The sequence below is a fragment of the Hyla sarda genome, chromosome 11 (genome assembly GCF_029499605.1).
Source record: "Hyla sarda isolate aHylSar1 chromosome 11, aHylSar1.hap1, whole genome shotgun sequence".
Lineage (NCBI taxonomy): Eukaryota > Metazoa > Chordata > Amphibia > Anura > Hylidae > Hyla > Hyla sarda.
The window spans coordinates 63946106-63958176 of record NC_079199.1 but is presented as its reverse complement, the minus strand read 5'-3'; the positions used below and the strand labels follow the sequence as shown (position 1 = coordinate 63958176).

Sequence of the window (12071 nt, the reverse complement as noted above, 5' to 3'; positions counted from 1 at the left end):
ATGGATGCAGGGAGTCCCTCCAAGTCACTTGCACAAATGGCACAATGCATGCTCACTTGCTTTCATATTGATAGCCGAATTGTCACCATTCGGCAGCGGGATGACTTCTCGGTCTCCACCTTAGTGGACCCTCGCTACCGTCACAAAATGGGTGCCTTTTTTACTCCCACTGAGAGGGAGGACAAACTGACCTACTACAGAGAGATCCTAAGTAGTCAGTTGGCTGATGCCTATCGGTTCCATCGTCCATCCACTAGCAGGTCTTACTCGGGGGGCCCTCTGCGCTCACCTTCCACTGCCATGGCTGCTGGGGAGGAGTGGGGTGGCAGGATCAGTACCAGCTCCATTAGCAGCAGCCTGAGTCTACAGTTGCTGACAAGTACCTTTCTTCACCTGCATAGTGAAGCAACTCATCAGCAGAAGGTAGACCTGGAGCAGGACCTGAACCAGAAGGTAGTGGCATACCTTGACATGCCCATGCCAACTCACCTTGAAGATCCGCTGGACTTCTGGGCAGCCAAACCTGATTTGTGTAAGCAACTTGCAGAGTTTTCCCTGGAAAAGCTGTCCTGCCCGGCCAGTAGTGTGGAATCAGAGCGGGTGTTTAGTGCGGCGGAGGCCATAGTCACCCCAAGGAGAACTCATCTGTCCACGAAAAATGTGGAGAGACTGACCTTTGTGAAGATGAATCAGGCGTGGATCATCCAGGATTTCCACCCACCAATGCCAGATGCATCAGAGTAGATTGACCATGGTGCTACACCAACACTGCACAAATATGGATAGTGCCAAACAGATTTAAGGCACTGCTCCCCAGTTACAAACATTCCAGCCACGTTCATCACCAGGTACTGGCATTGCCACCCACAGCACCACTCTGTCACCTGGTCACTTTCAGGAATCCTGATGCTGCTGCTGCCACCTCTAGGCTGCTTCATTCAGCCACTATTTTGTCTCCTTATGCTTCTGCCAACTCCAGGCTGTGTCATTCAGGCAATATATACTTTCCCAGCATTATTGCCATGTTGATACCAGACCAGTAATAATAGAAATATTGCCAAGGACTAGCAGAAACAGGGAACTGTGGATACTGACCACCGGCTGTTGGAATTGACTGACTATCCCAGGTGGTAGATTTAGCATTTTGAAGTTGCTCAGTTTCAGTAGGCTTTAAGTCGTTCATTCTTTGTTGTGGTTCTTCAGTTGCAGAATTAAGTTGACAATTTTTGTGAAGCCTTGGGGTCTCCTCATGCTTCAGCCAACTCCAGGCTGTGCCATTCAGATACAATATGGTCTCCTCCTACTGATGCCACCTGTAGGCCCTGTTATTGTAACATAGTAAAATAGTTCGTAAGTAGAGATGAGCGAATCGATGTTGACGAACCCGAATTCGTTACGAATTTCATGAAAAATTAGATTCGCAACGAATACGAATATCGCCCTGATTCTATCGCAAGAATCGCTTCATTAAACTCCATTTTACAAGCTATTGGAGACCTAAGATGGCGGATCCACATGTGAGTACATGGGGCAGGGGATTATGGGAGGGCGGGAAACAGCGGCGGGAATGAAGGTAGGCGGGCTTACCCTGAACCACATGTGAGATGCAGCCTATCAGTGATCACTGACCCATGTGATGTCACAGCCCCTATATACCCGGCGGCCATCTTGCCTCTCTTCATTTCATCTATGCACTCAGATGGAGAGGATGGGACTGCTTGTGTGTGAATAGCTCATACCACAGCGTTACACTGCAACTGCTAGTCACATCAGCATTAGGGAAAGTCAGGAGTGCAAAGTACTTTGCTGTAACACTGAGAAGGATCATTGATAGCTAAACCTCTTATTCACATTATTGAGCATTGCAGCAGAGAGGGGCATATAGCTGTCAGCTGCCTCATACAGATCTCCAAGCTGCCTGAACTTTCTGAAGCATCTTATCTCCTCATTTTTCAGCCCAATTGAGTTTTTTTTTTCTCCACAAATATTCTGCTGCTCAGAATTGTGTGACAGATTGCAATTTAGGGTTTAATCTCTGGATTTTTTTTTTGTGGTGCTGCACTGTTGGGTCCTGCTGCTGTTCAGAAATAAGTCATATTAGTCTGGACTTTAGTGCCTTTTTACCATTTTTCACCTGTTACTCCGTCTCTGTGCTAAATTCAGTGTTATACCACCCGTTATACACCTGCCGGTGTATTAAAGAAAAAAAAGTTTTTCCTGCGTACAAATACGCTTTTTCATTGGTCTTATCATTGCAAAGGGCCTACATACAAGCAAATAGCGTACCAAATACCACCTTTTTTTCTGTCTCTGTGCTAAATTAAGTGTTTACCACACGTTATTCACCTGCCGGTGTATTAAAGAAAAAAAAAGGTTTTCCTGCGTACAAATACGCTTAACAGTGCGCTCATCATTGCAAAGGGCATACATACAACCAAGTAGTGTACTATTTAGTAACTATATTTCTGTCTCGGAGCTAAATTCAGTGCTATTCCACACATTAGTATACACCGGTTGGCGTATACAACAAAAAATAGTTTTTTTCTGCGTATAAATATGCATACCAGTGCGCTCATCATTGCAAAGGGTATGCATACAACAAAGGAGTGTACTATTTAGTAACTGTTATTCTGTCTAGGGCCTATATACTTTGAAAGGACAGCCGTAAGTAATCGCCTGCTGCTGTTCTATACCCTCATAAACGCACTAAGTATGTCAGGTAGGGAAGTGCCAGGACGTGCACAGAGAAGGGGCAGAGGCCTACATACGTCAGGCAGAGTTGGCAGCAGACTTGGGGCGAGTGGCAGCAGGAGTCGCAGCAATAGGCCAGAGCTCCCGTTAACACCCAGCGGTCGTGTCGTCGACCCATTTCTCCTCGTCAATTGGTTTGCACACTCATCCCCATCATCACAAGGGACATCTGACAACCCCAGTCAAGAGTCGGTGGGTTCCTCTACGTAGGGTTGCTTCTACGTAGTCGGTTGGCCGATGCCTATCGGCCACATGGTTCATCCACTCGCAGGTCTGACTTGGGGGGCCCTCTGCGCTCACCTTTCACTGCCACGGCTGCTGGGGAGGGGTGTAAGGAGCAGTACCGGCTCAATCAGCATCAGCCTGAGTTTACAGTCGCTGATGAGTAGCTTCCTTCAGCCGCATAGTGAAGCTACTCATCATCAGCAGGTGGACATGGAGCAAGACCTGAACCAGCAGGTGGTGGCTTACCTCGACATGACCCTGCCAACAACCGTTGAAGATCCACTGGACTTCTGGGCAGCCAAACTCGATAGATGGCCGCAACTAGCGGAGTTTGCCCTGGAAAAGTTGTCCTGCCCTGGCAGTAGTGTGCCATCAGAGCGGGTGTTTAGTGCAGCCGAGGCCATAGTCACCCCAAGTTGAATTCGTCTGTCCACTAAAAATGTGGAGAGACTGACGTTTGTCAAGATGAATCAGGGATGGATCAGCCAGGATTTCCAGCCACCAATGACAGATGGATCTGAGTAGATTGACCATGTTCCTAAAACAGAATTTTCTCTATTGTGGTTGGTGATGAAACCCTCTGGGGCAGACCTGGGCATTGTTCGGCCCGCTTGCCACATACGGCCCTTTGATTGGCTCTAACCTGCCCTCGCTGATTGGGGGACAACTATGCTGCCTAATCTGGGGGACAGCTATGCTCCTAATCTGGGGGACATCTATGCTGCCTAATCTGGGGGACATCTATGCTGCCTAATCTGGGGGTCATCTATGCTGCCTAATCTGGGGGACAAATATGCTCCTTATCTGGGGGACAACTATGCTCCTAATCTGGTGGACATCTATGATGCCTACTCCGGGGGACAAGTATGCTCCTAATCTGGGGGACATCTATGTTGCCTAATCTGGGGGACAACTATGCACCTAATCTGGGGGACATCTATGCTGCCTAATCTGGGTGACATCTATGCTGCCTAATCTGGGTGACATCTATGCTGCCTAATCTAGGGGACATCTATGCTGCCTAATCTGGGGGACAAGTATGCTCCTAATCTGGGGGACATCTATGCTGCCTAATCTGGGGGACATCTATGCTGCCTAATCTGGGGGACATCTATGCTGCCTAATCTGGGGGACAAGTATGCTCCTAATCTGGGGGACATCTATGCTGCCTAATCTGGGGGACAACTATGCTCCTAATCTGGTGGACAACTAAACTCCTAATCTGGTGGACATCTATGCTGCCTAATCTGGGTGACATCTATGCTGCCTAATCTGGGGAGAATCTATGCTGCCTAATCTGGGGCACAAGTATGCTCCTAATTTGGGGGACATCTATGCTGCCTAATCTGGGGGACATCTATGCTGCCTAATCTGGGGGACATCTATGCTGCCTAATCTGGGGGACAACTATGCTGCCTAATCTGGGGGACATCTATGCTGCCTAATCTGGGGGACATCTATGCTGCCTAATCTGGGGGACATCTATGCTGCCTAATCTGGGGGACAACTATGCTCCTTATCTGGGGGACAATTATGCTGCTAATCTGGGGGAAAACTATGCTCCTAATCTGGTGGACATTTATGATGCCTAATCTAGGGGACAAGTGTGCTCCTAATCTGGGGAACATCTATGCTGCCTACTCTGGGGAACAAGTATGCTCCTAATCTGGGTGACATCTATACTTCCTAATCTGGGGGACAACTATGCTCCTAATCTGGGGGACAACTAAACTCCTAATCTGGTGTACATCTATGCTGCCTAATCTGGGGGACATCTATGCTGCCTAATCTGGGTGACATCTATGCTGCCTAATCTGGGTGACATCTATGCTGCCTGATCTGGGGGACAAGTATGCTCCTAATCTGGGGGACATCTATGCTGCCTAATCTGGGGGACAAGTATGCTCCTAATCTGGGGGACATCTATGCTGCCTAATCTGGGTGACATCTATGCTGCCTAATCTGGGGGACAACTATGCTCCTAATCTGGTGGACATCTATGCTACCTAATCTGGGTGACATCTATGCTGCCTAATCTGGGGGACAACTATGCTCCTAATCTTGGGGACATCTATGCTGCCTAATCTGGGGGACATCTATGCTGCCTAATCTGGTTGACATCTATGCTGCCTAATCTGGGGGACAACTATGCTCCTTATCTGGGGGACAACTATGCTCCTAATCTGGGGGACAACTATGCTCCTAATCTGGGGGACATCTATGATGCCTAATCTGGGGGACAAGTATGCTCCTAATCTAGGGGAAATCTATGCTGCCTACTCTGGGGGACAAGTATGCTCCTAATCTGGGTGACATCTATGCTGCCTAATCTGGGAACAACTATGCTCCTAATCTGGGGGACATCTATGCTACCTAATCTGGGTGACATCTATGCTGCCTAATCTTGGGCACAACTATGATCCTAATCTGGGGGACATCTATGCTGCCTAATCTGGGGAACATCTATTGTGCCTAATCTGGGGGACAAGTATGCTCCTAATCTGGGGGGACATCTATGCTGCCTACTCTGGGGGACAAGTATGCTCCCAATCTAGGGGACATCTATGCTGCCTAATCTGGGGGACATCTATGCTGCCTGATCTGGGAGACATCTATGTTGCCTAATCTGGGGGACATCTATGCTGCCTAATCTGGGGGACAAGTATGCTCCTAATCTTGGGGACATCTATGCTGCCTAATCTGGGGGACAAGTATGCTCCTAATCTGGGGGACATCTATGCTGCCTACTCTGGGGGTCATCTATTTTGCCTAATCTGGGGGACAACTATGCTCCTAATCTGGGGGACAACAAAGCGCCTAATCTGGGGGACATCTATGCTGCCTAATCTGGGTGACATCTATGATGCTTAATCTGGGAGACATCTATGCTGCCTAATCTGGGGGACAAGTATGCTCCTAATCTGGGGGACAAGTATGCTCCTAATCTGGGGGACATCTATGCTGCTTACTCTGGGGGACAAGTATGCTCCTAATCTGGGGGACATCTATGCTGCCTAATCTGCGTGACATCTATGCTGCCTAATCTGGGGGACAACTATGCTCCTAATCTGGGGGACATCTATTGTGCCTAATCTGGGGGACAAGTATGCTCCTAATCTGGGGGACATCTATGCTAACTACTCTGGGGGACAAGTATGCTCCTAATCTGGGTGACATCTATGTTGCCTAATCTGGGAACAACTATGCTCCTAATCTGGGGGACAACTAAAATCCTAATCTGGTGGACATCTTTGCTGTCTAATCTGGGGGACATCTATGCTGCCTAATCTGGGGGACATCTATGCTGCCTAATCTGGGGGACAAGTATGCTCCTAATCTGGGGTACATCTATGCTGCCTAATCTGGGGGACAAGTATGCTCCTAATCTGGGGGACATCTATGCTGCCTACTCTGGGGGACAAGTATGCTCCTAATCTGGGGGATATCTATGCTGCCTAATCTGGCTGACATCTATGCTTCCTAATCTGGGGGACAACTATGCTCCTAATCTGGGGGACATCTATGCTACCTAATCTGGGTGACATCTATGCTGCCTAATTTGGGGGACAACTATGCTCCTAATCTGGGGGACATCTATGCTTTCTATTCTGGGGTAAATTTATTGTGCCTAATCTGGGGGACAAGTATGCTTCTAATCTGGGGGGACATCTATGCTGCCTACTCTGGGGGACAAGTATGCTCCTAATCTGGGGGGCATCTATGCTGCCTTATCTGGGGGACAACTATGCTCCTAATCCGGGGGACAACTATTCTGCCTAATCTGGGGGACATCTATGCTGCCTAATCTGGGGGACATCTATGCTGCCTGATCTGGGGGACAAGTATGCTCCTAATCTGGGGGACATCTATGCTGCCTAATCTGGGGGACAGTATGCTCCTAATCTGGGGGACATCTATGCTGCCTACTCTGGGGGACAAGTATGCTCCTAATCTGGGGGATATCTATGCTACCTAATCTGGGTGACATCTATGCTGCCTAATCTGGGGGACAACTATGCTCCTAATCTGGGGGACATCTGTGCTACCTAATCTGGGTGACATCTATGCTGCCTAATCTGGGGGACATCCAAGCTCCTAATCTGGGGGACATCTATGCTGCCTAATCTGGGGGACAAGTATGCTCCTAATCTGGGGGACATCTATGCTGCCTACTCTGGGGGACAAGTATGCTCCTAATCTGGGGGATATCTATGCTGCCTAATCTGGCTGACATCTATGCTTCCTAATCTGGGGGACAACTATGCTCCTAATCTGGGGGACATCTATGCTACCTAATCTGGGTGACATCTATGCTGCCTAATCTGGGGGACAACTATGCTCCTAATCTGGGGGACATCTATGCTTTCTAATCTGGGGTAAATTTATTGTGCCTAATCTGGGGGGACATCTATGCTGCCTACTCTGGGGGACAAGTATGCTCCTAATCTGGGGGGCATCTATGCTGCCTTATCTGGGGGACAACTATGCTCCTAATCCGGGGGACAATTATTCTGCCTAATCTGGGGGACATCTATGCTGCCTAATCTGGGGGACATCTATGCTGCCTGATCTGGGGGACAAGTATGCTCCTAATCTGGGGGACATCTATGCTGCCTAATCTGGGGGACAGTATGCTCCTAATCTGGGGGACATCTATGCTGCCTACTCTGGGGGACAAGTATGCTCCTAATCTGGGGGATATCTATGCTACCTAATCTGGGTGACATCTATGCTGCCTAATCTGGGGGACAACTATGCTCCTAATCTGGGGGACATCTATGCTACCTAATCTGGGTGACATTTATGCTGCCTAATCAGGGGGACATCCATGCTCCTAATCTGGGGGACATCTATGCTGCCTAATCTGGGGGACATCTATTGTGCATAATCTGGGGGACAAGTATGCTCCTAATTTGGGGGGACATCTATGCTTCCTAATCTGGGGGACAAGTATGCTCCTAATCTGGAGGACATCTATGCTGCTTACTCTGGGGGACAAGTATGGTCCTAATCTGGGGGACATCTATGCTGCCTAATCTGGGTGACATCTATGCTGCCTAATCTGGGGGACAACTATGCTCCTAATCTGGGGGACATATATGCTACCTAATCTGGGTGACATCTATGCTGCCTAATCTGGGAGACAACTATGCTCCTAATCTGGGGGACATCTATGCTGCCTTATCTGGGGGACATCTATTGTGCCTAATCTGGGGGACAAGTATGCTCCTAATCTGGGGGGACATCTATGCTGCCTACTCTGGGGGACAAGTATGCTCCCAATCTAGGGGACATCTATGCTGCCTAATCTGGGGGACATCTATGCTGCCTGATCTGGGAGACATCTATGTTGCCTAATCTGGGGGACATCTATGCTGCCTAATCTGGGGGACAAGTATGCTACTAATCTGGGGGACATCTATGCTGCCTACTCTGGGGACAAGTATACTCCTAATCTGGGGGACATCTATGTTGCCTAATCTTGGTGACATCTATGCTGCCTAATCTGGGGGACAACTATGCTTCTAATCTGGTATGCTGCCTAATCTGGGGGACATTTATGCTGCCTAATCTTGGGGACAAGTATGCTCCTAATCTGGGGAACATCTAGGCTGCCTACTCTGGGGGACAAGTATGCTCCTTATCTGGGGGACATCTATGCTGCCTAATCTGGGGGACAACTATGCTCCTAATCTGGGGGATAACTAAATTCCTAATCCGGTGGATCTATGTTGCCTAATTTGGGTGACATTTATGCTGCCTATTCTGGGGGACATCCATGCTGCCTAGGGGACAAGTATGCTCCTAATCTGGGGGACATCTATGCTTCCTAATCTGGGGGACAAGTATGCTCCTAATCTGGGGGACATCTATGCTGCCTACTCTGGGGGACAAGTATGGTCCTAATCTGGGGGACATCTATGCTGCCTAATCTGAGTGACATCTATGCTGCCTAATCTGGGGTACAACTATGTTCCTAATCTGGGGGACATCTATGCTGCCTAATATGGATGACATCTATGCTGCCTAATCTGGGGGAAAACTATGCTCCCAATCTGGGGGACATCTATGCTGCCTAATCTGGGGGACATCTATGCTGCCTAATCTGGGGGACAAGTATGCTCCTAATCTTGGGGACATCTATGCTGCCTAATCTGGGGGACAAGTATGCTCCTAATCTGGGGGACATCTATGCTACCTACTCTGGGGGTCATCTATTTTGCCTAATCTGGGGGACAACTATGCTCCTAATCTGGGGGACAACAAAGATCCTAATCTGGTGGACACCTATGCTGCCTAATCTGGGAGACATCTATGCTGCCTAATCTGGGTGACATCTATGATGCTTAATCTGGCAGACATCTATGCTGCCTAATCTGGGGGACAAGTATGCTCCTAATCTGGGGGACAAGTATGCTCCTAATCTGGGGGACATCTATGCTGCCTACTCTGGGGGACAAGTATGCTCCTAATCTGGGGGACATCTATGCTGCCTAATCTGCGTGACATCTATGCTGCCTAATCTGGGGGACAACTCTGCTCCTAATCTGGGGGACATCTATGCTGCCAAATCTGGGTGACATCTATGCTGCCTAATCTGGGTGACATCTATGCTGCCTAATCTGGGGGACAACTATGCTCCTAATCTGGGGGACATCTATGCTGCCAAATCTGGTTGATATCTATGCTGCCTAATCTGGGGGACAACTATGCTCCTAATCTGGGGGACATCTATGCTGCCTAATCTGGGGGAACACTATGCTCCTAATCTGGGGGACATCTATGCTGCCTAATCTGGGGGACAAGCATGCTCCTAATTTGGGGGACATCTATGCTGCCTGATCTGGGGGACAAGAATGCTCCTAATCTGGGGGACATCAATGCTGTCTAATCTGGGGGACAACTATGCTCCTAATCTGGGGGACAACTAAACTCCTAATCTGATGGACATCTATGCTGCCTAATTTGGGTGACATTTATGCTGTCTAATCTGGGGGACATCCATGCTGCCTAATCTAGGGGACATGTATGCTCCTAATCTGGGGGACATCTATGCTTCCTAATCTGGGGGACAAGTATGCTCCTAATCTGGGGGACATCTATGTTGCCTAATCTGGGGGACAAGTATGCTCCTAATCTGGGGGACAAGTATGCTCCTAATCTGGGGGACAAGTATGCTCCTAATCTGGGGGATATCTATGCTGCCTAATCTGGTCGACATCTATGCTTCCTAATCTGGGGGACAACTATGCTCCTAATCTGGGGGACATCTATGCTACCTAATCTGGGTGACATCTATGCTGCCTAATCTGGGGGACAACTATGCTCCTAATCTGGGGGACATCTATTGTGCCTAATCTGGGGGACAAGTATGCTCCTAATCTGGGGGTTATCTATGCTAACTACTCTGGGGGACAAGTATGCTCCTAATCTGGGTGACATCTATGTTGCCTAATCTGGGAACAACTATGCTCCTAATCTGGGGGACAACTAAAATCCTAATCTGGTGGACATCTTTGCTGTCTAATCTGGGGGACATCTATGCTGCCTAATCTGGGGGACATCTATGCTGCCTGATCTGGGGGACAAGTATGCTCCTAATCTGGGGTACATCTATGCTGCCTAATCTGGGGGACAAGTATGCTCCTAATCTGGGGGACATCTATGCTGCCTACTCTGGGGGACAAGTATGCTCCTAATCTGGGGGATATCTATGCTGCCTAATCTGGCTGACATCTATGCTTCCTAATCTGGGGGACAACTATGCTCCTAATCTGGGGGACATCTATGCTACCTAATCTGGGTGACATCTATGCTGCCTAATCTGGGGGACAACTATGCTCCTAATCTGGGGGACATCTATGCTTTCTAATCTGGGGTAAATTTATTGTGCCTAATCTGGGGGACAAGTATGCTTCTAATCTGGGGGGACATCTATGCTGCCTACTCTGGGGGACAAGTATGCTACTAATCTGGGGGGCATCTATGCTGCCTTATCTGGGGGACAACTATGCTCCTAATCCGGGGGACAACTATTCTGCCTAATCTGGGGGACATCTATGCTGCCTAATCTGGGGGACATCTATGCTGCCTGATCTGGGGGACAAGTATGCTCCTAATCTGGGGGACATCTATGCTGCCTAATCTGGGGGACAGTATGCTCCTAATCTGGGGGACATCTATGCTGCCTACTCTGGGGGACAAGTATGCTCCTAATCTGGGGGATATCTATGCTACCTAATCTGGGTGACATCTATGCTGCCTAATCTGGGGGACAACTATGCTCCTAATCTGGGGGACATCTATGCTACCTAATCTGGGTGACATCTATGCTGCCTAATCTGGGGGACATCCATGCTCCTAATCTGGGGGACATCTATGCTGCCTAATCTGGGGGACAAGTATGCTCCTAATCTGGGGGACATCTATGCTGCCTACTCTGGGGGACAAGTATGCTCCTAATCTGGGGGATATCTATGCTGCCTAATCTGGCTGACATCTATGCTTCCTAATCTGGGGGACAACTATGCTCCTAATCTGGGGAACATCTATGCTACCTAATCTGGGTGACATCTATGCTGCCTAATCTGGGGGACAACTATGCTCCTAATCTGGGGGACATCTATGCTTTCTAATCTGGGGTAAATTTATTGTGCCTAATCTGGGGGACAAGTATGCTTCTAATCTGGGGGGACATCTATGCTGCCTACTCTGGGGGACAAGTATGCTCCTAATCTGGGGGGCATCTATGCTGCCTTATCTGGGGGACAACTATGCTCCTAATCCGGGGGACAACTATTCTGCCTAATCTGGGGGACATCTATGCTGCCTAATCTGGGGGACATCTATGCTGCCTGATCTGGGGGACAAGTATGCTCCTAATCTGGGGGACATCTATGCTGCCTAATCTGGGGGACAGTATGCTCCTAATCTGGGGGACATCTATGCTGCCTACTCTGGGGGACAAGTATGCTCCTAATCTGGGGGATATCTATGCTACCTAATCTGGGTGACATCTATGCTGCCTAATCTGGGGGACAACTATGCTCCTAATCTGGGGGACATCTATGCTACCTAATCTGGGTGACATTTAT

The 12071-nt window shown here is 48.8% G+C and overlaps 1 protein-coding gene across 1 annotated transcript in view; it reads right to left on the bottom strand.

Moving 5' to 3' along the window:
• The window catches only part of CCDC177 (coiled-coil domain containing 177), a 158838-nt gene that overhangs the window by 52144 nt on the left and 94623 nt on the right, over positions 1-12071 (bottom strand). The gene's annotated exons all lie outside the window — the stretch shown is intronic.